General features: G+C 37.6%; 1 long non-coding RNA gene across 1 annotated transcript in view; it reads right to left on the reverse strand.

The window, feature by feature from the left end:
• LOC122811305 overlaps positions 1-4703 on the reverse strand; it is a 155135-nt gene extending 150432 nt beyond the window's left edge. Inside the window, exon 1 of the long non-coding RNA XR_006366233.1 lies at positions 4505-4703. This is a non-coding gene — a long non-coding RNA (uncharacterized LOC122811305). The remainder of the gene's footprint in view (positions 1-4504) is intronic.
• Positions 4704-6000: the final 1297 nt, after the last annotated feature.

The raw sequence follows: 6000 nt of genomic DNA on the forward strand, positions 1-6000 counted from the left end.
TGCTTTTTTTTTCAGAAAGGACAGCATTACACTATTAACAGTAGAAAAACTGAAAATGCAGACTTGCTTTATAGGAGCACTCCACCCAAAAGCTAAGTTTTTCTTAATAAAAAGTGATTTCCTTCCCCTGAAATCCTGCATTAAACACTTAACATACAGAAAAGCATAAATTTAGTAATTATGTTAACCTTTCTTTCCCACACTTGTCTCATCTGTTGCATCACAAACGCTACTAAGAGTGGCACAGTAATTAGGTTAGGTCACTTATCCCATCATCTACAGAGCCATTAAGAAAACAATGTCTCAAACAAATGACAGTTAAACGTGCCTTATCTCTTACAGACTTGCCAGCATCACACCTCAGATAAACAGCGTAACCTAAAGTCTGAACAAAGCAGGGCTTTCAAGCTTAGTTTTCAGATGCAAATGTCTTTCTCACCACAAAGAAAACTCAGAACCACAAAGACAGAAAGAGAGCAAGTATGTTCATCTAACCCCTCTTACTGTCGGTATTTGATTTTGCATTTTTTCTACACTGTAATTTCTGTAAAAGTGCATGTTTCTTCTGTTATGTTGCAGTATTTTTGCATTGTGTACATTATTTTGTTGAGACAAGTCAGTGATTTGGAGAAAGATGACTAACAAAGACTTTAAATCTAGCTACAATATTTAAAACTGAGTGTGCAATACAAACCATTTCAGTACAAGGAACACCTATTATTCGCTGGGGACAGATTTCTCACATTTGAGCACTGAACTGCAGTTATTACTTTGTAAAGAATAATTTACTCAGCTACATTTTCAAGCCTGTTCATCCAAACACTCCTTAAAACAGTGTAACAGAAATAACTACTAATGAAAAATCAAAGGAAGGAAATAATACTGCTGTAAACTAATGAGAGAAAACACAATAAACAATCCCCTCGGCCTAAGGATTTCTTTCTGTCCCTCTAACACTACATCCACAAGGCAAAATCATCGACTACAAAACAAAATAATACCCATGGCAGCCTCCTTGAGATCATTTTGGGGTACAACAAGTTAGAAAATAATACTAACCATTTACTTTGATACAGACGCATTAGCAAGGCAGAAAATTTCAAGACTTGTTAAATAAAAACATATATGTTTTTCCAGTTTTGGGGTGTGTTCTCCTTTAAAAGTACATTCTTTAAAAAGGGGTTAGTCCCTAAGAGGTAAAAAGATATTAAGGTTTGCCAAAGAACTTAAGGAAGAAGCTTTGTCCCCAACCCCCACAACAAAGTACATTCTGAACTCGTGCAGTCTATGTAATACAACTACAAACCTAGCGGAAAACACAGAATATGGTTGTTCTAGCAAAGTGCACTGTTCTGAAGTGTGCTAGACTACACAGACAAATTAATCCTCACTATTCTAGCAAGAACCACAAATCACATCTGAATCATGTTACAAAGCAAGTTAATTAACAGAAAATGAAAACATAGTTCACATGTATTGTTCTTTTCACCTTGGTACAAAAGTGTGGTGATGTGTGCCAACAGTTAGCAGTCTGCAGGAACAAAGCGAAATGAGCACTGAAAGTTATAACTAATGTAACTTCAGTTGAAATGGGCACATGAACGTTGGCGACACAAACAAAAAGGAAAGGCTCTCGACAAACTTCTGAAAAAGGGCTAATGCATATTATGCATTCGGCTAATAAATAAATCAGATAAAGGTAAATGCTTTAATCAAATACTATACCATGCTAAATAATACAAATTGACATCGGTTACGCGATTACACAGAGACGGTGCGTGTTTTTTCACATATTCAGCTCTGCAGATAACAGATGCACATGGTACTTAGAGCTTGTGAAAATAGCTCCTTTATAACCAGTGCCTTGGCATCAGAAATGTGCAACACAACACTCCCTGCCAGACATCACACTAAAACTGCCAGTGGCAAATGCAATAAACCTTCTATCACAAAACTATCCCTGGAGCCCATTCTGACATCAAGTACTAAACCCAGTGAAGGCAAACTTTTAACCCATTACAAACGCACTTATTCCAATTCCCGTTCCCATCAGACTTCGCTTCACTAGAAGGGGTACAGGTAAAAATCAGGCCATTGGTTCTCCACCATGAAGTTGGAGTAAACTAAAAAAACAAAGTTGTCTACTTGGCACATGTAAAAAAATGTATAGAAGTTCTCAAAAACTGGACTTCCAGTGAGATTATGCCGCTAATTCAGTGCAAGTAATGTAGAATGCACCTGCAGGCTACATTACACTTGCAGGTCATATTAAGAATGCAGACTGCGTTCTGTTACTGGACATAAACATTTTTAACACTTGAGGAAAAGGCTGCACTGGAAGACTGGTAATTGTTTCCATATCAGCTGCTAATATCACAACCTTACAAGCAAGATTTACAGGTTCATATCAAACTCTCACTTGTGTAAATGCCACTGTGGGTGTTTGGCCACAGCTAAATGGTTATGGACAACACAACTAAATTATTACCTACTTTACTTATTTAGAAATTATTTTGTGTAAGGCACTGCACCCATCTTTCTCCAATGAACTCAAATTTAAGCAGCAGTTCAGGTATCTCCACTCATCCAGTGCCTCACAACGATCTCCTAAATTGGCAAAGCTTATTCCAGAAATAAACTCTAAAGCTTACGCATTCACTCTGTCCCTAAGAAGAGGTCAAACATAGCTTCTGCATCTTTTCACTCCAATATCTGCACATTTTTGCTTAAGAGATGAAAGCTGCCACTGCAGCACCATAAAAAAAAAAAAAAAAAAAAAAACATAATCCTACCACCTCTTTCTATTTCTCCCTACTCTGCTACGGGAAACATTCAATGCCCGGGTAGTTTTTGGGTGAAGAGTTCTGCATATAAATTGTGCAAGTCCTTTTGAACAGAAAAAGTAACATGCAAATTCTTCATTGCTGTGTTTACAGCCATCTTCTATTTTGAAGTTATTATTACTAAGTCCAGAGTGAAAAAAGACCAGAGAGTCCAGACTCCATTCTTGGAAATATAATTTAACAAAAATCCTTCTTTCCCAAGTCCCACGCCTCTTTATAAAACTGTAGGAGGCATTGTAATTTGCCATTAGATTGTCCACATACCAAACATTTCACCTAGACTTTGCTTTGAGGAAGACAAACCTAGAAAGTTTCTTTCAGCCTGAACAATGTTTCCTTCCAATACTCTCAACAATTTAACGAGAAATAAGTCTTCATATCTGTTAGAACTGCAGCTGTAGCACCCCCCCCCCCGAAAAAAAAAGATAAACATGGCTTTTAACTACATAAAAGGAAGCTTATCTCCTGTGTATGATCTAACCTTTGATGTGTGGGTGGGACTCTAACAAACCACTTGAAGGCACTAAAGGAGAAAAAACAAATCACTGTCTTTTCTAAGTTACTCATTAAGCAGCACTTCATTTTAAGACAGTGCCAATTACTTGCCAAGACTTCATATATTTCAAATACTAGCTATGATGAAACACTGCCCCCTTTTGCTCAATGATGTTTATCTCGACTTACTAACCATCTAACATGTCTGATACAAGCATACATAGTTAAAATATTTTACCTTGCCCTCAAAAAACTGCTCTGAAACCTACGGTACTCTGCAGTCCCTCGTATACATTATTCCATTACCACGAACAAAGAAACCAAAACAATTAAATAAAACTAATGAAAACTGTCACATACAAGCATACTTATCAAATGTCGGATCTGCAGTCAACAACCACACAAGACAGTTTAATTTCACACTTCATATCCTACAGAAAATGCATGTTCACTTTTTAACTTTAGGAGATAAATATTTAAAATCTGACAAAAAGTTTAGCCGCCTTTGTACCTCTTATTTTTTTATTTTGTCCATAGTTTTCTACGCTATGAGGCATGCAAGGAACCAATAAGCACGTTATCCATGTTAAAGAAGGACAATGCAAGTTTCAGCATGTTCATAGTATTTTCACACAAACAAATGCAAATTTGTTGCACTACCTAGCTGACTGATAACAAACCATCAACAAATGCTAGTCTATCGGAAAATGGTAAAACTAAGCCTAAAATTTTACACCTGTAAGATACTTTGGTTTACACGACAAAATGGCAACAAAGTTCACGTTGTACACAGTACATTATTCAGAGCTACAATAGTCCCTCAGTCTCCAATGCACCCCTTAGAATTGTTAACACCCCACCTATGACATAAAACAACTTCCACCTACAAGCAGCAATCCAAGTATTGCATGCAATAATTCTGCTGACATGATGGCACATCACTATAAATTGCATACAGTTCGTTTTATTGCCAGTTCCGTCCCGTGTTTTATCTGAATATGTAGTACTACTCCATGACAGGTACTATACTGATACAAAGTACCTCTTGCATGTGCTATCCACACTTAGTCTGTTTCTAAATGGTTACCACTACCCTCCCTGGAAGCCCTAAAGTAACACAACAGTACCCGACTTCTAAAGACAAAAGGAATAATAACTCAGATTACCCCTTGTTCCCTGGAAGCGATAACTCACTGAACGAAGAATTCACTAAAAAACAGAAGCAAGCTCCTTCCTGATTAAAGTTGTGCGTGATGTCATCACAGAGCGCTCAAGTACACTCGGAATGGGGAGATTCCAGGCAATGATGAATGAGATCCGGGAATGAAAGGTGTGCCTGGCGTCCGCTGGAGTGCTCACTTCAACTCTAACCGCTAGAGGGCGGCAGTTAACGTGTTTACGCATGGTTCAAATATAATGTTGTCTTCCCGGTAAGGGATTGCCACAGCGGAACTCTGGTCCGCTAATGATTGGCTGTAGATTTTTACGAAACGCCGAGGTGCCAGATCGACGCCCTGCTGTCAGATAAACGTTTACAATAAACGGCTATTATCACTCTAATCCTAATGTTAATGAATGTATCCAGATTGTATTATACTAAGTAGCAGTGCCTGCCGTGCTCCTTAAATAAACGCACAGAGCTTTGGATATGTGTCAAGCCTGGCGCACTCTCTCTAGAGTGTGTAAAAATCTGTTAACCAGTTTACTGTGTAATTTAATAATCCTGATTGATTTACGATCGGGATTAACTCTAACCTGTGGAACTTGTTTAACTTGCTTACTTATGTAATCACTGTAAATAGTCTGTTTGTAATATGTAATGCTGGTATTATGTAATGCTGTATCTGTTAACCCTTGGAGCTTTTCTCCCCGGGCCTCCGCTGAAAATGGACATGCATCCAGTCGGGGGACTATCCCGGTCAACAAATGTAAAATAAATAAATAACTGTAATTCAATGAATGTCAGCACGTTTTCATCTAAAATTTCCTTCTTAAGCATTAATTCCTCTCAACCTCTTAGTGCAAGAAATCTGGATAAAGCCACAAATAAAAGTGGGACAAAGGGCCAAAAATAGTGACAATGTTTAAATATTGCGGTTACAAACTTAGATATTTATAAAATAACATGTTTTGCATTAGCATTAGTTTTTTGAAAGGTATGAAGTCTGAAAATGAAATGTCTCATTATTTTCTAACTTCAGTCTTTAATGCTTTGCCACTAATCTGCCAGAAAACTACAATTTTATGGAAAACAGACTAAAAATATGAGGCAAAAATCTGTACAGTTGAGAGCATAGTTCTCAACCTCATAAGAGGTCAACATAGAATACAGACCCCTGGCAGTGTGTGAGAAACAGTCAAAACATTGAGCACCCTATTTTTGCACTGCGTGAAAACGCATTTCCATGTGGTCTGGTTGAAGTGGGCTTTCTGGAGGAAGTATTAAGTTAGGCAATACCATACATTTGTAAAGTTCAGTAAAACACACGTCAATAAATAAAATAAAGTCAGTAGAAAATCACTACATAGCACTATTCAAGTGCAACTATTAAAAAAAGAACATGCTGTTCACCACCTGCTTTTTTAACACTTTCAGATCTTCTTCCCCTACCCCAAACACACGCACTCACATTGCCCCTAACAAACTATGTCTATAGCAAGG

Source organism: Protopterus annectens, chromosome 9.part0 (genome assembly GCF_019279795.1).
Source record: "Protopterus annectens isolate FY-2018-M chromosome 9.part0, PAN1.0, whole genome shotgun sequence".
Classification (NCBI taxonomy): domain Eukaryota; kingdom Metazoa; phylum Chordata; order Ceratodontiformes; family Protopteridae; genus Protopterus; species Protopterus annectens.